This window comes from Anas acuta, chromosome 3, assembly GCF_963932015.1.
Source record: "Anas acuta chromosome 3, bAnaAcu1.1, whole genome shotgun sequence".
Lineage (NCBI taxonomy): Eukaryota > Metazoa > Chordata > Aves > Anseriformes > Anatidae > Anas > Anas acuta.
In genome coordinates, this window is record NC_088981.1 from 56013127 (window position 1) to 56037724 (window position 24598).

Below are 24598 nucleotides of genomic sequence, written 5' to 3' on the forward strand. Positions count from 1 at the left end.
TTAAAATGAATAACTGCCCCAATATGTCATGAAATGAATGCAACATAGATTGTTCACAGATAACTTGTCCTGCAGAATTTAAACACAGACATCAAAGTCCAGTTTATTAGCCAGTAACCCCACTCCATTGTAGATCTGAATGCATAAAGTAGTGAAAATATTTTTTATATAAAGGGATAATCATTTACAGAAAGGCCAAATCATACCATCAAATTTTTAGCAGACCTTCATGTTGTAATCAAAGAATTGTACTTCCCAGAACATGAATGGCAAACTGTATTTCATGGGGAAGTGTTCCAGCGACTGGGGTAGGCATAAAAATGTGCTTGATGGAAAAATTGGCATAAAGCTTTCTGCCCCTTCCACCTCTTCCACCCACCCTGCATTTATAATCTTTGCCAAAAGATGTAAGTTGTTCTTCTTTAGCTGATTCATTCTCCTTTATGATCTAAAAACACTCTTCCAGCCCAGAGCAGATGTGGAAACTTAGAACAGCAGATGTGGGATTTTGTGCTTCAGAAAGAATTGGCATTGGAGCAACAAGCATATTTGACACTTGCTTGTCCCTTGTAAATCACCTAGCCTTTTTATTTAAATGAAACCATGCCATCCCAGGGAACTGCGAACATTTTGAAGGCAGTTTTCTATTCAGCATCTTATAGGAAAATATGGGAGAACTGAATGGGAGAGAATCAAAAGCTAGAGTGATGAGGGGCAGACCCCTGTGTCAAATGACCAGACATATATTCAATGGGTAGGTCTGCTTTGCTAAAACATGTCTTGTTCTCGAAACAAATGCTCTGTGAATAATAGCCTGGTTAGGAGTTTCTGTTACAATAATAATGTTGGTTCTGGTCTGCCTGCCCTCCAGAAACTTCTGTTGCTTGTACCTTACTGTGTGAATTCTTTGCACCTGTGCTTGGATAGTCATTTCTCTCACCTGGGATACACTTACAATCTTCTTTCACAGCTTAATATCTCCCACCATTTAGATCTTTAAAGTTCACATCTGGGTATTTATTGAGCAGTCTTCTAGCTTATTCCACAGCTTCTCAGAAAGGAAAGCACCACACAAGCACTATTTTTATACGGGTAAGTGGATACATAACAAGCTGCCCAAAATCACAGCAGGTTGATGTGTCCCCTCCCAGAAGAGAGCACAGTTTACCTCCCCATGAAGGGGGATGATGAAGATTTAGCTCAATCTTAAATGAATGTGAATGGAAACAGTCATGCCATCACTGCACGGTGTGCTACAAAGAGCTTTTGCTGTCTCAACCACTACAACTAAACTCAGTTTTATAGCTAATCCCACTTACTGCTTTGCTTATCATCACATTTGTTCGTTGGGCTTTTTCTTCATCATCTTACATGGGCATCAATTAACATCTTTAACTCACTTTTCAAGAAGGTCTTTTGAATGCATGCTGCCAACTTTCCCTTAGTGCCCAGTGTATTTCTGAAATGTGTTAGAAGACAACTCCAGCAAAGGAAAGGAATGAGACACTGCAAATTAAATGATAAAGGGATGCTGCCAAACTTGGTTTTTGAATGCAGCCCAAGGCACAATATGCATAAGAATTAGTTTAGGTACCAGCAGTTCAGCCTGCAATGTTTTGTGTGGGCTGACTTTTGGACTACATGTTACTATTAGACAAGTATTGTAAAAAATTAGGAAACCATTTTCTGCCAGGAAAGTGTGAAGTCTAGAGACATTTATTGACTTTTTCACACATAAGTTTTCTTTTTGATATGTCTTTCTGTACTTTTCTGTGTGTACAGGCTCAGGTACTCTATAAATTTAATGTTAGGCTTTGAAGGAAAAACATATGTTTACATTGATAGGTGGGAGGGACTGTGGGACTGGAGAACTTAAATAGATGAGATGGGAGTAAAAAAGTAGGAAATGCAATGGACTGAAAGTACAAGGCTGGGAACTCAATGAATTAAAATTTCAGAAGGGAGGAGGAATTAAAGGGGATCAGTAAGTAGTAGGATGATAAGTATCATTTTTTTTTTTTCCTATTCATAATGTGTATACATGAAACACAACTGGCACACACACACACACAAAATCTGCAGGAAGAGCACGTGAAGCTCCTTACACTATTCAAGAAGCAAGGCATAGCTCTGAATGACAGCTGTAGGCACCTGCAGGTGGGATGCATGCCCTTTCCTTGCATGGGGAAGTTGCTGTGAGTCAAAGAATGGTGTCCAGGTCCTTGTACCCAGTGCTCTTGAATTGTCCAAGTAGGCCTAATGGGACATGAAGAAAAGTGCAAAATGATTTTTAACGCGTTGAGCATCAACCACTTGGTGTACCTCTTGCTTTATCCATTTTGCATCTGGAGATGCTCAGGACTGGAACATGTGACTGTGGACCTGCTTTGTGGGACAGTGTTAAAGACAACTCCTGAAGAGAAACGGGACCTGCTTGCCATCTGATAGCCTTCAGGAGAGCTGGCACTTTAAATGATTATATTAATAGTTAAACATTTCACAGCAGTCACTCAAGAGAACATGTTTGTTAGAGGCAGGTGGTGACTAATCATCCCTTAGCCCACCTTTACCACATTCAAGAATTGTCAGAAAGCTGACAAGTAGAAAAAACTCTTAGTAACTAACTCTTCATTATAACAAGTTGACACAGGAGGCATCGACCCCCACTGCTCAATCAAGGATCAAGATGGGAAAAATAGGGCTTCCAAGTTTCTTTTTCTTATCCTTGGAGCTTCATTACTTAGGTAATGGCAAAAATATGTTCTTCACATGGTGAAACTAATACATATGTAATCCTCTTTCCCCACACAGAAATTAATCATGACTTCCAAATTCAGAACTTACATTTATATATATATATATATATATATATATATATTTTTTTTTTCTGGAGCAGCTGAGGTTAGACACTTACTTGGTCCTCCTTCACAGTCCCATGATGTTCCTTATGAATTGCCTGTCAGTGATACATGTAAGCCGCCATACTCTGGTATTGCAGGTCAACTTGCAATTCTCCAAGCAGAGATGGATGGCTAAGTGTCAGCATATTCTCAAGCCTGGGACAGATGTTGAAGTGCCTTATATTCCATAGCTACCAGACAACATTGTAGAACAGCTCTGAGCCTGCTAGGATATTGTTTGAAGGTTGACACAGCTATTTTTTTGGTCCCAGACCTGAGGAGAGGCAAAAGGCAGAGTGAAGCTGCTTTCATATGCATTCTGCTAGGAGTGGAGCTAAAGGTAGCTCAAGTGAGCAAAGAGAACCAATTTAAAATGTAGCAGATGCTGATCTTAGGCTTAGTTCATAAAAGGATAAAAGGTGTTTCTTTTATTAAAAAAAAAAAAGAGAGAGAAAGAAAAATTAGCAGTGCAATGCGGAAGAATATACTTCAGCTGGAATACAGAACTCTGTAGGGATGAAAGGAAAGTATCCTTTGAGATGGCAGATGTACTACCAAATATTTATTTCTTTTAAATATTTTCTTAAGTCTTTAAAGTAAAGTAGTAGCTTCTATTGTTTCTTTTGGCAGCTTATCTAGCCATGAGTTTCTGTGTGTAATGAAATTCCACCTACAGTAAATCTTCTGAGTTCCTGAAGTTTAACTCTACCAGTTCTGGCTCAGCTCAGCTGCCTCCCCCACATCAAGTTAGTTCCAACACATTATGAGCTTGTTATCAACAGTTTTGTCCTGAATGTCCTGGACATTCAGTTGGATGAATTAGGTCAGCTCTATTCTCTATGGTTCTCTTATTAATCCACCTAATCTGATCACTGGAATTCTCAGTCTTTGTTCCTGCCTTAGAACTCACTATTTAGATTTGGAGACTCAGTTTCTGAAAATTCAATGTATTTATTTGTCACTGGGTCATTGCAGCTGGGGAAGACACCAGCCACACCAGCTGGTGTGGTCAATGATCTACAGGCCTAATGCCTGGTCAACGATCTACAGGCTGGGCTGTCCCTGTGACTTCATGTAGTGAGAGTACAGCCTGTATGTATGGAGATCTTTTATTATGATTAGTAAAAGATGGAATTGGCCAGAGCAAGCTGCTGTCCTTTCCAGGGTGGCTCCTCTGATTTTCTTGCCATTACAGGCCCAGTGATTTATTCTACGGATAAGCCACAAATTCTGAGTGGCTGTGTCCCATTTCATGTTGACTGTAGGTTTGGAGCTGTATCTGCAATAACCCCAGATGTCTCTATCTCTTCCTGATCTACTGCACCAAACTAGATACTGTCAACAAGAAGCAACTCCTTGACCTGGTGAATCCACCCAAGCAACACAGAGTCAAACATCAGCAGAGAGATGGTGAATCCAGAAAAAACATGTGAGACTGTTGCGTGCAGGAAGCCCACAGACCCCCCCTGTTGCCTTGGTCAAATAATAACTGGACAGCCTCAGCTCAGCCTCCTAGCTTCTTCTGGAGACTCTTGGCTGCCAGCCTTGTGGGAAGCAGGGGAGTTTCCTATGTATCTTGAAGTCCTTTCCACATGGAAAGGCCTTTTCTGACTTAAGAATATTTGTCAGCTATTTGGGAACTTTATATTATTTCTGGAAATAAAGACAAAGATGCTAATTTATTAAGAAAAGAAGGGCACAGGGTATCCTGCATAAAGTCTCCAGCCTGAAGCTGATGCCACTGTACTTGAAGTGCCAGCATTCATTTTTGTGGAAAACTTGATCCATCTCTGCTCCAAGAAGAAATTGCCCAGAAGATTAAAATAATGACACTGAAGTCACCAGTTGTAATCATCTGAATCCCTTATGCCTGTAAGTCATGCAGACATTTTACCTTCATGAAATCAAACGTAATTCCAAGCAGACAAATTTAGTTTAAATAGTTGGCTTGTCTGAATAAAGCCTTTGAGAACGTACCAAAGAACTTCTAATTTTGTCCCTAAGATGTTGCAGTACTTTCGATTATCTAGTGCTGCTTTCCTTCCTCTTAAAGGACTATGCTTTAATGGTCAGTTTTACATCATATTCTGAATGTGACTTCAGTAGCCCAAACAATAGGCTGAGTGCCTTTGGTTTTTCTCTGTCTTGAAAAGAGGGAAGGGAAGGGAAGGGAAGGGAAGGGAAGGGAAGGGAAGGGAAGGGAAGGGAAGGGAAGGGAAGGGAAGGGAAGGGAAGGGAAGGGAAGGGAAGGGAAGGGAAGGGAAGGGAAGGGAAGGGAAGGGAAGGGAAGGGAAGGGAAGGGAAGGGAAGGGAAGGGAAGGGAAGGGAAGGGAAGGGAAAAAAGTTTTCAGGAACATTTGTTACTCTATGTTTCAGAACATTTCCTCTCTTTACTACAGAATAGTTTTCTTGATTACTTCTCACTATTTGATGGTAAATACTGTCTTGATTTTTATTTAGCAGTGTGAAAATTCAGCCAAAAAACAAACCTGAGGAGAGAGATGAAATCCACACTGAATAAAGGAAAAGGTGGAGGGGAAAATTAGCGCAGAACTGAAGTGACTCATTCAGTGTCCATACTGAAGTCAGAAAGTCAGAAATAGAAACCAAATTGAAGATGAAGGAGATCATTTTATCATTTAGGGGAACCATTTTTGGTGGCATAATGTTTCCAACTGTTCATTCTTAACTTGTTTTTCTCCAGCAGGAATTGCTGAGCTTACACGTATATAAGCCGACATCCTTCTTTGATTCATTTAAACTACTCTTCAGAATTCCTTTGCTCTGTTGCAACTGACTAGAACATTAAAAAGAGAGCTACTTTGAAGGACCAATAAGATGTGTGTGTGTATTCTGGTACATGTTCCAAAACTTTGGTCCTTATCTGTAAATAGTGAAAGGCACCTTTTTCACTGGAAGCAGATGCTTAAGTGCCATTGAGAAACAGAGCTTTACTGGGAAATTATGTAAACTTACTTTTTTTTTTTTTTATCTTTTCTTTTTATGATCCATTTAATTCAGACTGTAAACATTTTGTGGAAGGAAGTAACCTTTACTGTTTAAGCATACTGGCTGCTTAATACATGACCAATTGCCATAAATAAATAATCAGTCCAGTTCACTGTGCATGGTACTGCCTCTTCTTTTGCTGACTAGCTGAAAAGGGGGAGGTTAGAAATGACAGAGAAGAGGCTGTGTGCATATTTTTTTCTTTCCTACCACAGACTAGGAAACAGACATCAACCCATTTATACTGACAAAATCTGAATATTGGCTTGTTTTGTGTGTACAAGGACTTCCCCTTCTGTGTGATATCCTAGTCTTTCCCTTAGGATCTATGAACATTACTTACATTACCTATCAAACAAGAATCTGCGCACTGTGTTAAATTTCCGAAACTTGCAAGAAGGAATGTGTCACCTATCAGGGAGATGACATCAGACAGGTCTGAATGTCAGTCAGTTTAGCTGATTGCTTTGAAATAGTCTCTAGCATCCTTTGCGCATATTCTCTGTGAAATGGTTTAATAGGATGAAGTGATTTCTTTCAGCTGACAAAGTTTCCTGAGTAAATGAAAAATAACAAATGTCTCCTGTAGATTTATTAAGACACAATTAAATGGTAGCTATTCAAGTGAGACCAGAGCTACATGTACCTGGTGTATGTAATTAGCCCTGTGTACCCAGGTACCATATGTATCATAGCTACTTTAGCTATGGAGTGATATGTGTTTACCCTACTGCAGGGTAAATCAGTTCTAAAGGGCTTCCGCTGGCATGCTTATCACACTTTTTTTTTTTTTTTTTTTTTTTTTGTGCCAGATCAATGCACTCGCAGTAGTAAATACAGTTGTTCTACTACCTCTTCCCCTCTTCCCTCTTAATTTATATTATTGTTATTGAGGTTCTGAATTACTCCATACCATACCTTACCTTTGTAGACCATGATTGGTTAGAAAAACTCTTTCTCTGTTTTATAGGCAGAAAAGTGAAGCACAGAATAGGGTGACCAAATTCCAGATTCAGGATCTGTTTGTAGCTCTGCATCCTGCTCTTCATCCCATCACTGAGATGAAGCTATGGGTGAAGCCATGAAACATTTATTTGTGTGGAAACTGGAAAAGGATTATTATCATGACAAAGTGTTGTGCAGTTTCAGAATACTATTGACATGGAAAGATGATCAGAGCTTGGGAGATTGGAAGAATTTCCTTTGAAAACCAGTGTTAATGTACCATTAACTGTGTCATACAAAACAGCATCTTTCAAACAAAACATTAAAGGTTAAAAGTATATAGAGCAAAATTTGATAGTAATATGTACAACTCTGTATCTTTTCGCTTACCTAACCTTTATCTTTTGTTTTAAACATTTCTGGATGTCCATCTGTCCTGCTCCCAGTGGGTGATCTGTCACTTTTCAACCCTGTCAGCTCTGTTCCATATGCTCGGTCAGTGGTCAGTTAAAGAGTCCTGCTAGAGTCTAGTACCCTCCCCGAGTCTTACAAGTAGCTTGAGAGAAGCATCATTATGCAATTTCTGGCCAATAACATTCTGTATGGATATTATTGCATTCAGTTCAGGCTGTTTTACAATTGAAAAGTGTTGTAGAGGTAAGATACAGTGCTGGAAGACCATGCCTGGATTCCAGTATTAAAGGAATCTAACTGGAATTGCTATCGATCTTGCTGGTACATCTAGATCTCTGAATACAGTCCCCACAGAAATAACTTACTGAATGATATCATCTGGACTAATGTGCTGAGATGCAGAGATATGGCTAGATTTCAGTGAGCTTGTGCTGTTATTTTCATCAAGTAAATAGTGATAAATTCACTACCTGTTATAATCATCTAATAAGTTGTGGATTTTGTTTGTTTGTTTGTTTGTTTGTTTGTTTTTGAAGGCAGCCCAGTCTAGCAGTGGGAAAACTTTTTACAAGCTGGAAATGCTGGGGTTAGATGATCATCATAATAGGACCTATTAGATGTTTCTAGATTGAAGAAGACTCCAGAAAATTAACCTGGTGGAGTTCAATTAACTTATTGATTGCCTCTGAAGTTCATAACCCATTAAGTACACATTGGCAAGACTTGCTCTGGGCTTATGGATTACCAGTAACTGAAACTGAGCAAGCTCAGGATCTGTACATATACATATATGTTTATACCCAAAATTGTTTATAACGTATTTTAAAAAGGAGCTAATCTCATCTGCTTATCTTATATGAAGAAGTACTGAAGTACCAGACACACAAATCTTCATAACTTGTATTTGTATGTTAAATCTTAAAAGCAGACATATAAAGTGCAAAACACATAAATCATTTCTGACAAGTCCACAGAAAGACTTTGCTAAAAAAAAATAAAAATCTTTACAAGCTCAAAGGTCATCTAAAGGTTACATTAAGCCAGTTAACATAAGTGCTCAAGGATCATGGGAATCTCATTCATAAATTAATGTGACCCAGAAAAATCCTTTGATCAAATAAACATGTCAGTTAAAATAAATGCATACGTATTCTTGTTTAATGCAATACGAACTGAAGAAGAAATATTTTATCTGTGTCTTTTTTGACCTAAAGCGATGAATCAGTAAACTGTAAGCATTGGGTAAATCAGTGTTTACCCTGTATGAAACAGGTTATGTTTTAATACAAGTGGTTCAATGCCACCTCTTATAAACTGTTACCAAATGAAGCAGGTATTTGGGAAAAGCCAATGTGGATTTTCCAAAGACAAATCAGGCCTGAATAACCAGACTACCTTGAACAGGAAAGTAACACTTTCTGCCCACATGGGGAGAGCAATGTATATTGTTTACTTGGATGTCTGCAAAGCATTTGACACTGTTTTCCACAGCCTCCTCCTAGACAAATTGACAAGATAAAGACTGGATTATTGGTCTTCAGATGGAAAGGAAATAGTCTAAGGGGCCAACCCAGGGGGTGGTGGTTAATGTTTTTTACTCAGGACTCAAAAATAGGGTCCCCCGGTGTCAATACTTGGCCCCACACTGATCAATATCTCCATATATGACCTAGATAATGTGACTGAAAGTCCCCCTATCAAGTTTGCTGATGACACTAGAATGGGTGGTGAGGACACATCAGAAGGGGCCCAATTACAGAGAAACCATCTTACCGAGAAAACTGTGAAGGCTAGAAGAGCAGCTAAGAAAGAACTGCATTAATTTTAACAAAGACAAGTCCTACACCTGGGACAACATAACCAGAGAGCACAGCACTGGCTAGGTTCTATATGGCTGGGTAGCAGCAGCCCTGCTGAAAGGGACGTAAGTGCTGGTGGAGAGCAAGTTCTCTTCCAGCCTGGACTATATGATGATCCTACAATTGATTCTAATAAACAGTTTCCTTAGTAATCCTTGTAACACTGCTGTTGGTTTTATTTTCCAACCACATTCTATTAGTATCCTTTTTCTTTTTTTCTGTCTATATTTATAGCAGTTTGCTTAGTAACAAAGTTCCTGACCATATTCATACCAGAAAATGTGGTTAGCTGTTTCAAAACAGAAGTTCTGAACTTGCAGTTTTTTTTTTTTTGTTTTGTTTTTTTCCATGAACAGGGAAGACCCAGTAGTCAAGTCACTGAATCAAACACTATTGACCATTGCCATATGGACTTTGTTGTCCTTATGCATTATGCATTACGTAAGCATCCTTTCACTGCATTCACTGCACTGACTTCAGTGAATCTTACTGCTGTACAAGAATCACCAGAAAAATTTGAGGTACACAGAACAGTAAGTGCCTTGAGCCCCTCACTGTTGCAACTGACAGTTGTTTGACCTTAATATGTCCTATTTCCTGTACAATTGAAAGAATTGCAACTTTAAAAATCCTTTCAAAAATCAGCAAGACATTTCCATATTCTATTTCTTTGTCTGGATTTGTAATCAAGGCATCACCAAGAATATACTCATAAGAAAAGTAAAGAAATCCTAAATCTAAGATTGTTCCTTTCAAAAAATGAGGAAACTGCTAGAAGCACAATAGCTGATGTTTTAAAATTCTCTCTAGACTACAACATCCATTTCACTGAATCACACGCAGACAGTCCAATGAATAAAGTCTGTGTTTATGCTGGCAGTAATTCTGGTCACTGTCAAGGGAAACACTGCCTTCCAAAAAAGTGATGTTTTAGATGAGAACTCAAAGACTGCTTCTTGTTCTTGCCATCACTATGGGTTCAGAAAAGAAATCATTACAAAAACTAAGTCAGTACACAAATGTAATGCCAGATATTTTAGTAACCCATAACAATTCTTTCCCTGTGCTGAGATGTACTGCAACTTTTTTGTTCAGGGATGAGAATGGTATATCCTGAACAGTGGAAGGACACTTGATCATGTGAGAAGGTAGAGGAGGTGCAGGTATCCATTGTCTCCTGTGATTTTGTAGGAATACCCTGGAGGGCTACATGTTTAATGACCTATAACGTGTTTCAGGGCAGCTCAGGTAAAATATTGAAAATAGATAGGCAACTATCAACTATCTTCCCAGTCCTGGAAATTTGAAAAGGATACTACACAATGAATAACAGATGAAAGGGCTGGAGATAGGTGATAGAGGGTCTGTACAGGAAGAAGGGAGGTTGGCAGGGCACTTGAATGTCTGTATGATGACATCCAAAGGCTCATCTGGTACCTAGATAGAACATGGAAAGGGGATGCCTGGTAGTCAGGTTTTGAAGTAGTTTTTGAAGGGAGTAGAGTAGGAAGGAGGATCTGAGTAGGGACAGAGAACACAGAAGAATAATTTATGGGTGGGGAAAAGTGGTGGCCAGGGACTTGTTTATCAGGAAAAGGTTTAGATTCATAGTCTCTTTGTTGTGAGAGACGAGGAGGAAGAAAACATCCCCCCAAATCTCCCAAAGTAGGATCTCCACACTGCTTTTCTACTGTCACTGGTAGCCCAGTGACCCAGTTCGACCAGCATCCCTTGCTCTGGCCTCTCCAAAGCTTGGCCAGCTCTTCCAAGGGAAACCTTAGGTAAGTGATTCCGGACATTATCAAGATACTAGATTCTCCCTTAAGGATGCAGTATTTATCTAATCTAGTCCTCATTCCTTTTGTGTACCCAAAGCTGGAGTAGAGATAAACCGCAGCTGAATGTATTCTCTACTTTAGGTGGTAACAAAAAGGATTTGACACAGGGTAAAGTCTCTAGTATGAAGAGGTTCTTTTAGGTATTGCAATGCCCTAGCAGCAAAATGTATTGGTACTCCTTGTATTGTCCATCCTGAGCAACAAAGCAAGACTAAGGGATGACTGATCTCATAAATATGGGGCTGATCCTCAATCCTTATTCAGGCTGTAGTATATCTCACTTCAGTGGTGGCATCTTCCCATCAGCAGGGCATGAAACAGCTCAGCACAGATAGATATTTGCTTTGTGGACTGGTGCAGTGTACTGATACCACAGACTCCTTCAGCCAAGTATTGCAGAATTTATTTCCAGAACTTCTAAAGATATATTTTACCATCAGTCTCTCTAATTCATCACCATATCTCTCCCTTTGGGCAGAATGTTAAAACTAGAGAAGTAAACATCTTCAAAATATAGTAAGAAAGCAATATGCTAGGGATTTCTCATGAAAAATGACTTTGTCTGTTGAACTGCAATAGGTTAGCCACTAAACGTTAATCCAAGTAAAAATGGCTGTCATGACTTGGACTTAATCAATGAATAAGATAATTTTCTGGTGGCATGCATTGCCATTCAAAAAATATTTAAGGCTTGATGAAGTTCCAGTTTGGAAAGCTAAGGGGAAAAATTTGTATTCATGACAATATAATAAGAGACTAAACTTTTCTTGTATGTATTTTGTCTTCTTTAACATGAGGAAAGGTGGAAAATATTCTCTGTCGGAAAAATGGAATCCCACAGCTTCTAGGTCTTGGGACTTTCTCCTTTCCCCTTTCCTCTCTTATAAGGTATTCAGCTCATTTCTTGGGAGCAGTAGGATGATCCCACATGTACAGCAACCTGTATACCTGTGCTCCTATTGCACAGAAAGGGCAGATCTGTTTGAGAGTTAACAATTGTTTAAAATAGTGGTTTGTTTGTTTGTTTGTTTGTTTGTTTGTTTGTTTGTTTTGTTTTGTTTTGTTTTCTCTCTCTCTTTTTTTTTTTTTTTGAAACCTTTTTCTTCATGTCTTTTCTTGATTTCAGCTTGCATCACCTCTGAAAATGGACTGCTACTATGCAATGCCACAGCTTTGTACTGCTTGCTTTCTAGACATGCTGACAACACCTAACAAGACAGTATTTTATTTGATGGAGGAATAGTAGGAAAAGGGAATTGCTGAAGGAGTTAGTGTTTGGAAATGCTTTTTGCTTTGTTTTTTTTTTTTTTTTTTTTTTTTTTTTTTCCACTTTACTAATCGCCTCTGTATTTTATACTCATATCATCTTTCTCCTTAATTTGACCATTTCACATTTTCTGATCTGTTTTGTGCATTACTGTAGCAACCAGTTTTGGTCTATGTTAGACAGTGGAACATAGCTGTATTTCATTTATATAAAATTCTGTGGGTTGTACCTTGTCTTGGAGACTTTTTCATCAGCTTCAGGCCACTTGCAGGAGAACAGCTGGAGCTGAAGTCTGATACTCAGACTGAAGTGAGGCCTGTAAAAAAATACAAATCTGAATAATGAGACTTTTTATGAGTGAGTTCATAACAGATCCACTTTTATATCATGTGGCCATAGTGTTTTTAATCTGGTATTAGAGAGAGCCCATTTAATGGATCCCTTTTATGACTGAACTACATCTACCATAGAATATTTTTTTTTTCTGCTTTCTAAATGTTCTATTTTTATCCTTTTTTTCTTTCCCCTCATTTTCAGGTATCTAGGATATAGATTTTTCAGATGATTTTGCCCACATCTGCTTGTGTCTTTAACACTAAAAATGGGCTCATTCACCTGAGTTAATTAGAGAAAAAAAAATAAAGAACTTTACCTTTGAAGAAACAAGTTTTTATATTTTTCTAAAATATTTGACATGGATTTCTTTCCTTCTATTTTTCCATTTAAGTACAGAATCAGAAATAGCAATGATCTTAGAGAAGGGTTGTCTACATGAAATTTCCAAGGGCTTTTTCTCTTTTTTCAAGAAATGAAAGATGTAGAAAGATTGAATAAGCTTTCAGACTTCTGGGTGATTGCTTGAATCAAATCCAACCCCCAAACCTTTCAAGGCTTCTTTGCAGCAAATGTGTATTGACCAACAGACAGTCAAATGCCGCAGAAATAGTCTCTGGTTACTGATGTTATTGAATGATGCTACCAGAAGAGCGCTGAAAAGGAGGGCAAACATCATTATTATATTCAGATTGAAATTTATAATCTGTTTTGTAATCAAAATTACTCTCCATTACAAGCAAAGCCTACTCCTTCATTCTGATGTCAATCCCCTCTAGTATAAAACTTCTACTCTTCCATATTTTATAAAAGCAATCCTTTTCATAAGAATTCAAAGTTTAAGAGTTCCTTCTTCCATTTATTTGCTTATTAATAACTTCAGAACCTATTTTTCTTACTTAACCCAACTGTTCCACATTTCTTTTCCACTGACCTATATGTATTCCTTTGTCTTCTTCAGGCTCTATCCTGAAAAATGTCATCGTGTTATGGCTTAACAGTGCAGTTCTTGGGCACCTTCAACTCTGCATGTTCTCCTTTCTCCAGTTCAAGAGTAGGCATTGCTCCAACTGGTCATGGTACCTTTCAATTTATTCTTAGACACAAACTTTGTGAGTGATAGTCAGATTTGTGGACTCAGATTCTGCTTTAATCATACAATTTGTTCATAAGTGTAGACTTGCCTGGCTAGTTGAGTAATCTGTTTTGAAGATGGGATAATCAGAAATGGAAACAGGAAGAAAGTTTAAGAAAGTGCATTACTCTTATATTAATAAATCCCATGACGTTAAAAACTCACCCACTAAACATGACAAGAGGATATCTTGTTCCTTCTTTTCACCCAATCTGCTCAAAACATATATTAAGAGAGACCAGCAAAGAAAATCTTAGACTATCAAATCCCAACAGATGCAAGCACATGTCTTTTGGCAGTGAAATTGTTCTTTAATGGCTGATTTTTCCCAAACTGGCCTCTGTCTTCCTAGAGAATGGGAAGTGTTGCATCCTCAATTCCAAAAAAAGCTATTGTTCTCCTTGAGATAAAAATGGAAGATTTTATCTAAGACTGAGTTTTGTCAAAGGATGTGTTTATTCTGCCTTTTCCTATCCAGACGTGTAATTGTATGTGTATTTGTGAGGTACTGAAACAGACTGTCCAGAGAACCTGTGGATACCCCATGCCTGGAAGTTCAAGGCCAGGCTGGATGGGGCTTTGGGCAACCTGCTCTGATGGGAGGTGTCCCTGCCCATGGCAGGGGGTTGGAACTATATGATCTTTAAGGAACTATATGATCTTCCAACCCAAACCATTCTGTGATTCTATGATTCAGGGAACTCTCTACAAGTGAATCTCCCAGTTCAAATATTGTGTCAAATATGACTGGAAGTGGAGGAGAAGAAAACTGTTCATCACACACTGAAGAGCTCATGTGAAGAAAACATAGCATAATCCTTATTGCACAAAATATCCTAAAAAATTCATATTGTTATGATGGTGATAGTAGTAAAATGAGATACAGTATCTTATCTACATCCTCTGAAGTTCTCTGAATATATATATATATATATATATATATATATATTTTTTTTTTTTTTTCTCCAAGAATATTCTTCCTATGACATTTTCTGGGTAAGGGTAAAATCAGAACTAAAGGTCAAATGAACTACTCAAATTCATGGTGAAGTTAAGTTCGCAAGACTAGTTTCCTGACTCTTTGTCCTGCAAACTAGATCATTAAAGTACTCATCTTCTCCAGGTACATTCCTAAGACATACATGCCTGATTTTATTTTTTATTTTTTTCTCTCCCATCTTTTTCAAGAAGGCAATGGAGAAGACATTTTGATAACTGGCAATTTTGAGTAAAATTAAAGAAACTTATGATATACCAAAAGGTTTTTGTGCTTGCAATAAAGCACAATTTTTGAAGTGATGTGAAAAAACTCTAAAGCTACACACCAAGAAAACAATATATTTTTTCAATTTGTTGAAAAATCTTGCAAAAGGTCCTCATTTTTCAAATTCCATAACCACAGCTGAAGCAAAGAAACTGAAAAGACGTGCTACAAAGACATAAATCTTTATAGAAATCACAGATTTGTCATACCATCATTTCTTTTCCTTGGCAAACCATGCAGACATTTTCCATTCATTTAGAATTCAGTCAAGTAAGATCAATTCAGGCTTTGCTTGTCTGTATCCTGTGATGTAATGTCATCTAATGAAGCTGCAAAGTATAAAATCTGACTTCAGCCAGCCAAACCATTATAATGCTCTTCCTTCTGTTTTGACCTTTAAATAAAAGTGTAACACATGAGGCAATGAGTGCTGCCTGCATGAAGCAATTGTGGCAGCATATTGAGTACAAATACAAGTGATGGGTCTGTTGCAATGAATCATTTACATAATGTTGTCTAAGCAAATAATTTATTTCAAATGAGAAAAGTTCATTAAATAAATAAGACCGCAAATCTCAAAATATAGGAAATAGTTGACCTGAGACAGGCCTTCCAGCTTTAGTTCAACTCCCTTTATATCTGCCATATCATGATTATATTAGAATGTGATCGTGTGCTCAGATATTATTTTTCTGTGGATGTGCTCAGCAGTGGTTCTACCTCTGTTGTAGTGAGCGTGTAGCTCATGAAATCACAATCTGAATGTAAAACTATACATTTCCTGGTAGGTCTTCTTTTGCTAGGCTTGTGTAAGAAAACGAGCCCTTCAGAAAGACTGATCCATCCTGTTTCTCTCTATATGTGTGCACAGTCACACATGCACACACATAAATGTATTAATCAGATTTCTATAGAACATGTTATTGCAGTTTTATAAGTCCTATATAAGATAGAAACAACAATCTCCTTGTGTAGTCTCCATAGCAGTCTCCTACCAAAAAAGTTGGGATACCCTTGGAGAAGGGGCCAATTCCCTCCATTCATCTTTGGAGTGCAGCATGCTCAGTCCCCTTCAAGCTGTCTCCCAGACAGTGCAGCTGTGATACGGGGACTGTTATTATGACCAAATCTGGGCACATTTCCAGAGGACTGTCTGAGGTCTTCTTTACATATTCAGTGCTATGGCAAGAAGGTGCTCAAAAATTCTAGACTACACAGTGTAGCTGAGAGCAAGCTTCATTAAAAAATAAAAAGCATAAATAAAACAAGTGAATATGCCTCTGAAGTGTTGTACAAGGATTAAGAGTTCCTTGTGACAACTGGGAAAATGGTATAGGTAGAAACTGTTACATCACAGATGAAGAAATCAAGATCTGGGCTAAGCAAATCTGCCAAAATCAACATGAAAATCCAAGACCAAATGGGAATTAGCAGTTGTAGTTTTTTATCTCCTATTTCTGTACTCATTCTTTTTAAATATGCTGCTCTTCAGTATTTTCACATACTGCACTGTATTTTTCAGCACCGCTACTCAGCCTTGATGGGGAGCTTGACTGCACTTTGCAGTCAGCTGCAATCAGCCAAGCACAAATAATTGCCATGTGAGCTCATGGCATCTTCTCATCCCATTCGGTTCAGTGTTGTAAGTCAGAGCCTCTTCACAGTGACCAGCTGTGTGTAATGAGGTTAAAATGCATTTCAATGGCCATTGTTTGTAGCTCTCTGCAACTCTGTTTACAAGTGGACTTTATCAAATGGGTATGCAAAAAAAATTAAAAAATACTTCAGACAGCAATGCTGCAGGATACACTTTAAATAAAAATCCAAGAGATAATTTTGTCTTATATTTTCCCTTGACATCAATAAAATGTATAACCCACTTCAGATCTATCCAAGACCGCAAGTTTCCGCAGTAATCCAAACATCATTTTCAGGGGAAAGTCTTGATTACTTTGAAGCTAAGGCCATAACTTTCATTGCATTTAATAAACAGTTTTATACCAGGAGTATCTACTTTTATGCAAGGAGTCTGCTGGAAAGCTCACTTGGAACAGGGGTAAGAGGATAGGAAATTGTGTCAGGTGGACAAGAAAAAGTACTTGAAAACAGTTTTGTTCCAGATCAAAACTTATTATTCACCCCAGTGACTGTTCAAGATCTGCTTTAACTGCCCATTGCATAAATTCTGGTCATGCTGAGTTATTTGATGCTCTAGCCTGGCAGTCTAACATATTACAGATGAGGCAATATAAAATAATTTTCTGTTTTCCTTTCTCTGATTCAGCACTGCACATACACATTTTCAGCAAGGTTGAAGTATCAGAATCAGCTGTGACTTACATTTCACTTGCTTTTGACAGCTCTTTTTACCCAGACTTATTTTCTAAGCAGCATTCTTGGGCCTGCATTATATTTTCTTCCTCTTTTTTTTTTTTTTTTTTTTTCTTTTTTTTTTTTCCTACAGTGCTCAGTGAGAAACATCCAACAATGCCATGGAAATGACTCAGGAGGTTAGGTTGCTAAACAAATTTTCATACACCTTATTTTCCTGGAATAAATAACTTAAAACACAAAATTATCATTCTGGAACACTGAACCACTAGGTGGCTTCTCCCAGCATTTATATTTTTAAAAATCTACACTAACTCCAACGAATTCAGAAGAGTTACTTTGCAGTGAGAATAGAAATAATCCTATCCAATAAATGCAACGCTAATACACTGAAGATTTAGACCAACACAGCAATCCAACTACAAGATATGATCTCTTTTGTTCTCTCTCTCCTCTCTCTCTTTTTTCTTCTTTTTTTGGGAGGGTTGGGGTGGGGGGAGGTTTAAGATTATATGGGCTGTTGTTTGTTGAGAAGAGCCTTTCCAAAATGTTTTTCATTAGACACTAAGGAGGCCTCTCAGTTCTCCTTAAAAGGCTCACTACTAGCAGGTCTTACCTGAAAATGCAAGCTGGGAATTTCTTATATTGGAATTTGCACTCCAATTTTACACAATGAGTTCTGTTAGCCAGAGTTATACTTTGAGGGAGTACATACAAAGAAGTGTAGCAAGGGGAAGATCCAGCATCCAGATTTCTATTAACAAGGACAGTGTATTTTGGGAAACCCAGGCCCCTTTCTTTTACGTTCTCTTTCCAATGAACCAGCTCAAACAGAAAGTGTTTTGGAGGAAAATTACAGAGGCACTTGGTTGTTATGTATTACAACCTCACTCTTTTATGTCCCATACAGCTTCTATAACTGCATTATTTCATTCTGCTATTGCTGGTTAACCTATAATTTTGGTATCCCTCCTTCCCAGTATCTCAGTTTCTGCAAAGATGAGAGAGATGGGGATTTGTTATCTCAGAAGCAGTAGAACTTTCATAATGAAAATTCGAAACAATTCCTCCAATACATGTTGATATCTTTTCAAAGACAATCACTGCAAAGAAAAAAAAAATCCCTACTGAATCACGTGCCATTACTTATCAAACACATTTTCACCAAACCCAGATGATGATGTACCAGACCAAGTGAATGGGTAGATGAAGGTCTACTGTTCTACTTTTTAAGTAAATTTGAATGTATTGATTAAGTGTGTTTTTCTTTGTCTTTAGACCTGTTTCTGCTGAACCTTCATTTCTTTAGCAGAAGACAGAGCTTACTCTGGTGGTTATTTATTTATTTTTATATTATTGGCCAAAAATAGAGGTTTGTTTTTCCAAAAACTGGATTTCCTGGCTAGCAGGAAAGTCTGCGGTCTCCCAGACACCTGTCTCCATGGCAGAGAACCTGAGGACCCCTAGCAGAGTTGGCCATCCTGAAGCTGCATATCCTAGAAATTCAGTTTCAGAAATTATTAGAAAAAAACACTGGTTCCAGTTGCAGAACACCTGAATAATTTAGATGACCTTTTTTAGTGTCTTGCTAGGGGAAGATAGTAGTGAGGCCAAATAAATGTTCTGTGCAAAAAAAAAACCAAAAAAAACAATGCACAAGTATTTTTTTAGTACTGGTAAACTGATCCGTGTAGTAAAAAGACTGTTAAAAGTGATGATAACTAAAATTGTTCCAAACAGATAAAAATCAATTTGCATTACCAAGCAGAAAAGATCCAGGACTTCATTATTTGCTAACTTTTGATCCCATTTTTCAAACTATGTACAGCCTTTTTTAGCAGAGTTTACATTTTTCTTTTTCTTTTCCTTATTTAGTTAGTTAGTCATGCTTATGTAACCGTAAAACCCAAACCATTAAAAAATACAGTGTCGATGTCCAAAATGTGTTAGGCAGCAGTTCAAGAATTTGGAATTAGTGACAATAATCAGTTACAAATCTATCTCCCCATTTTTGCAATTAATTTGCAAATCAGATATTTGGCTTAGATTCTGATAATGAGATTATTTACTGTTTATTCTATTAAATTTAATTACTGTTTTAAGTTTAATTACTGTTTTCTCCATTTAAAGCTTTTCCCATTTAAATTATTAGAAAAAAAATACAGATTCATATTAGTGCTGACTCCTAGTTTCTCAATCTGTCATTTGTCTACTGAAAGAAATCTTACTTCTGATAACCCTTACACCAGTTGTAAAAGCTGATCCCAATTCCTCTGCAGTTGGTGGAAGGACTTTAAACATTTTCACTGACTCTGGATCAATTTATGAAAGCTTTAACTTGGAAAAATATTAAATGCTGAATTCTTTATCTTGGACCTTGGACCTTTGTCAGTAAGGCATTTTCAGAATAAACTTTTCTAACTTCCCCACAGGGTAAGGAATTCATCATGGCACCTACTATAAAGCAGTACCTCTGGTAGTATTGAACTAATTGGAAGCTCAAATGATTAACCAGAAAACATCTGTATCTTCCTTTACTTTAATTTAGGGATTAATTCAGTGTTGATTTATGAAATTCTATGGCAAGTATAATACATACTGCCATAATAAAAATAAAGCGCCTTTATTTTTATTATACAATTAATGTTATATAATTTAATGGATATGTACAGGTAAAATTTCATCCATAAGTCACTGGACAGTTTTATGCATGGTGGTGGTGCATGTGACTACTAATGAGTTAAAGAGACAATATCCTTAAAACTGAGGGTTTTCTCATCAAGAATGGCACAAAGATGCATGTTCACTGATTATTTATTTATTTATTTATTTATTTATTTATTTATTTATCTTGTGATTCATATTGGAGAGAAAATGTTATTTTAAAATGAGCCAAATTACCAGGTGATATTTTGTGACATTGTGATACCTCACAATCAGATAAGGTTGTGACTCATAAACTAATATTTCAGTGAAATCAAAGTATGGCATCCAGGAATTTCAGAGCTGTATAAAGTATTCATACATGGGAATTTCACAGGCAGATGGGGAAACAAATTCCTTTCATTTAGAATTACTTTCTTAATGCAATGACAAGGACTGATGGCCCACTCTATAGATCAGAGATATTTTCAACCCATACACATTCTAGAATAGAAGTTTTAGGATTGTCTACTAAATAAAAGGTAATTTTGCCATTTAATATATATAGCATTACTTAAAACATGAAAACATTCTTTTTCATAAAAGTATTATCAAATAAAATAAACTTCAAGTTGTTCTTGTACACAATTTTGGTTTCTGGTTTCTCATTATGTACTGTTTAGAATATAACTTTTTAGAGTAGCACAGATTCTCTGGGCCAAAATAACTTCTAAACAATTTAAACATCAACCTCAGAGGAAAGAACACAGAACAAAACCACTGTTCTCACAGGAGCTCTGACACTGAAATCTGAGCTCAGCTTCCTGAGCTGGCAGCAATACAAAAGGCAAAGGGCAACAGAGAAGCACCAACATTGATGGTGACTTCATTACACCCTAAGACATTGGAACTAAAGGTCATCCTATTTTAGGAACACCATGGGCTATTTGTATAAATTTGTTAGAAAACTACTGAAAGTTTTGTTTCAGTCCCACTGGAACAAGCATGCTACATGCTATGAGTGCTCTAGGTAAATAAATGTGTCCTTCATCCTAACCCATTTTCAGCTTTGAATGCCATGGTCAAACCCAAACCGTTCCCTGTTGTGTTTTGTATTCTGCTGGGGCAAAGGACTATTTCTTTCTATAGTTAAGTTAATATTTTTAAACTTTTTTTTTTTTTTTTAAATTTATTTTTGCATTCATTCCCCCCAAGAGGGGAAAAATTACTCTTGATTAGATGTGTGCTAAACCTAACAATAAAAAATATACACCAGCATTTCTATCAAGTGCTTATCATTATAATGATTATTAGAGTGGTAGAGTGAAACATCTTCACCGTCAAGTATTTCTGTGGCTTTCAGGAACTTGTTCCTCATGCTCCGCAGTTTTTCACCATGTGCTCGTGCACAGTGCTTAATGGCATTTGGAACAAAGAAGAATAGTGCAATACAATAATAATGATAAGTCCTCTCACAGAGAAACCTCACATTAATTTTAAAAGAAACTTTAGTCATTTAGGGACTGCAAGATTAGGCTAACATTTAATGAGCTTTGTTCTAAAGTTTATCCTGATAAAATCAGCAATTCTGGTTCACAGATGGGGAAGCAAATAAACAGAAGGAAAATATTTTTCCAAAGATATTTAAAATCATACTCAAGAGAAAAAATATACAGATGAGGGTACGGGGTGGGGTGGTGGAATGATTATTTACCAAATAATATATATTTAACCTATTTTCCCAGTGAACAATGAACAAGTCCAACCATCAACCTGGCCTACTGAGTCCCTCCACTAAAACAAGTCCCTTTAGTGCCATGTCCACGTGTCTCCATGTGTCTCCACATGGCCTTCTTGGCCCCCTGGGCACACCACTGGCTCATATTCAGCCAGCTGTCAACCAGCACCACCAGATCCTCTTCCGCTGGGCAGCTTTCCAGCCACCCTGCTCCCAGCCCATACTTCTGCATTGGGTTGTCGTGACCCAAGCAGCACCTGGCATTTAGCCTTGTTGAATATCTCTTTGAAATCTGTTTCACTTTATTTCAGTGATAGGTTGTTTACCAATTATTGTCCTCATCTTAACACAGTCTAAAAAAGACTAGTTTGTTGCTATTCATTGTAAAGATGATCATCTTTGCTTGGTATTAAAAGTATACTGTAAGTGCTTTCAGGTCATTGAAATATGAGTATTACCAAAGATATTCTAGGATAATAGAAATATTATATTAAGAGTATAAATTACTATCCTATAACTTGGTGGACATTTTAAAGTGTGGGTTGGGGAATTACATTTCATTTACAGATGCAGAAACAAACTATGTGCAAGGAATTGAAATTGTGTTCTTGTAATACAAGTGACCCTGACATTTTTGTGCAGGATACAGAAGGAGTTCATTGAATTTTACAACCCAGTATGTGATTGCTGGATGTACTTGCTGTAAATACTTGCTGTGGAATCAGTAGTATAACATCATTAGTAGTGACAGCTTGCGTCATGGAAACCAAAATCTGAATAGGAACAGTAATTTCTCTTCTTACTTTCAGATGGCATCAAAGTTCCATGGGAAATTCATTTTAATTAATGCATTTTTCATTGATGGCATAGGGAAAAGCATTTTTAGTCTGGAAAAAACAAATCAACTTTTTTTTTTTTTTTTTTTAAGTGGTGAATATGTATAAGTTATTTAATTTAAAACTTCTTCAACATATGCTTTACATTCTGATTTAGAAGGGACTTCAAAATCATTACATCAGATTTTTATTTTGTTTTATTTATGTATTTTTTTTGTTACTGTGTTGTAACACAGCTCTGCCTCCCAGTTCCTTTAGAAGCTGTTCCTGTTACCAAACTGCAACTGAGGCCTCAGCTGCAACACCAAGCAAAAGTCAAAGCTCTAACTTGGACTCTTAGTAACCATCATAGTTTGTGAAAGACTATCACAATATTTTCTTGTGTCCAATATGCAGGAAATGACTCATGTAAAACACAATCCCAGAATGACTGAGGTGGGAAGGGACCTCTGGAAATCCACTAGTCCAACCCCCACAGCTCAGAGAAGGGCCAGCTGGAGCAGAGAGGTCAGGGTCATGCCCAGACAGATTTTGAATATCTGTAGGGACAGAGATTCCACAGTCTCTCTTGGCAAAATCTTCTGGTGATCTAGGTTCTGGTCAACCTTACATTGAAAACCACCAGTCTCTCTCTCTCTCTCTCTCTCTCTGTCTCTCTCTTTTTTTTTTTTCTTTTTTTTTTTTTTTTTTATGTTTACATGGAATAACTTGTATTTCAACTGGTGCCTAAAAAAGGCACCAGTTGATGATAGCATTTACAGTTGGAGGTCTTCCAAATTCCTTGACTGAATCAAAAAAAGCCACTACACGTCCTAGGAGATTAGGAAAGGTACTACTTAAGAAAATGAATGTGCAGGCAAGTACCCTTACTGTCAAATTTTGGAGTGAGAGAGACATCGTGCTAAAGAGCAAACTTGGCTTAAAGCACAGTGAGAAAGGCAACTGATTTTTACCCGTTCCTCATCATAAAGTAGAAAATTTCAACTCAACCAACTCAGGCAGAGTAATATGCTTCACAGAGAGCTCATAAGACCTTTACTCATGCAGAATTAATGATCAGGGTATGAAACTACATGGAATGTTTTTTTGAAGCACTGACACACTTGCACTTTTGCCTTGATGGCTTGGCCAGAGAGTGGTCTGGATGTGCTTCCTGACAGGGGTATCAGCTGTGGTCACTGCCCTAGAGAGACAGGCACAGAAATTTTCAAATGCCAGAGCAGTTCTGAAATGCAGACTATGAATGCCTGCAGGTTTCCTTTAGTCATCTGTGATCACTGTGTCAATCTCCTCTTGGTCAAACCACATGAGAAGTGACAGTACTCCATGTGTAGCAAATGCATATAGCCTTGGAAAGTAAAATATTAAAGGAGATGTTTAGCTACAGGTAGGACAGTAGAGGCAGAAATCCCTTTTGTCCACCACTATGGGTCTGTCTCCATCAAGACTAACATCCTGTTGTCAAAAGACAGCCACGGTGTGTATCTTCATGTCCTGGAGGCATGGGGTGGCCCTTTTCTGATAGCAAAGGGAAAAGGGAACATGTTCTCCAAAGACTTGAACCTAGCAATGATGAGGATTTTATCAAGAAATGTTGAAATGTGAAGGGGAACTCCTCAATGGGTTCATCAGTGGATAGAGATTTATTTGTTTTCAGACTTTTGGCCAGAAAGAACCAAGTCCTGGCTCATGCTGGTTGCTCTCACTGAACTCAACAAGCAATCTCTGAATTCTCTGTACATCAGCCTTTATCAGGTCCACAGAGAAAGGATTTAAGTATAACATGTTAATGGGGCACTCAGTTTGAGAAACTAGAAGTTATCCTAACTCCCTGACAATTGTTCAGTTGAGATGGATTTTTGAGATAAGACCAGGAGGTATGGTGGTGGTACTGGAGAGACAGAGAAAGAGGAAAGTATAGATCAGGCTACTGACAGCAGCAGTAGAAAACACCTCCATGGTCATCCCCCACCATCCACAGCTTGGAGTACTGAAGACAAAGCCCTTTTTATGGGTAGAGTATGCAACCAATGGAAATAGCCATAAGACTGAGAAAAGGCAAACAGAAACCTGAAATAGATTAAAG

The 24598-nt window shown here is 37.6% G+C and overlaps 1 long non-coding RNA gene across 2 annotated transcripts in view; it reads left to right on the forward strand.

The window, feature by feature from the left end:
- Positions 1–978: 978 nt before the first annotated feature.
- Positions 979–24598, forward strand: part of LOC137854167 (uncharacterized) — a 52079-nt gene continuing 28459 nt past the window's right edge. Inside the window, exons 1-3 of one of the 2 annotated variants that reach the window (XR_011094995.1) lie at positions 979–1092; positions 4166–4772; positions 5605–6029. This is a non-coding gene — a long non-coding RNA (uncharacterized lncRNA). Of the gene's footprint in view, positions 1093–4165; positions 4773–5604; positions 6030–24598 lie in introns of those variants that run through there. The other variant, XR_011094994.1, reaches the window with a different exon arrangement.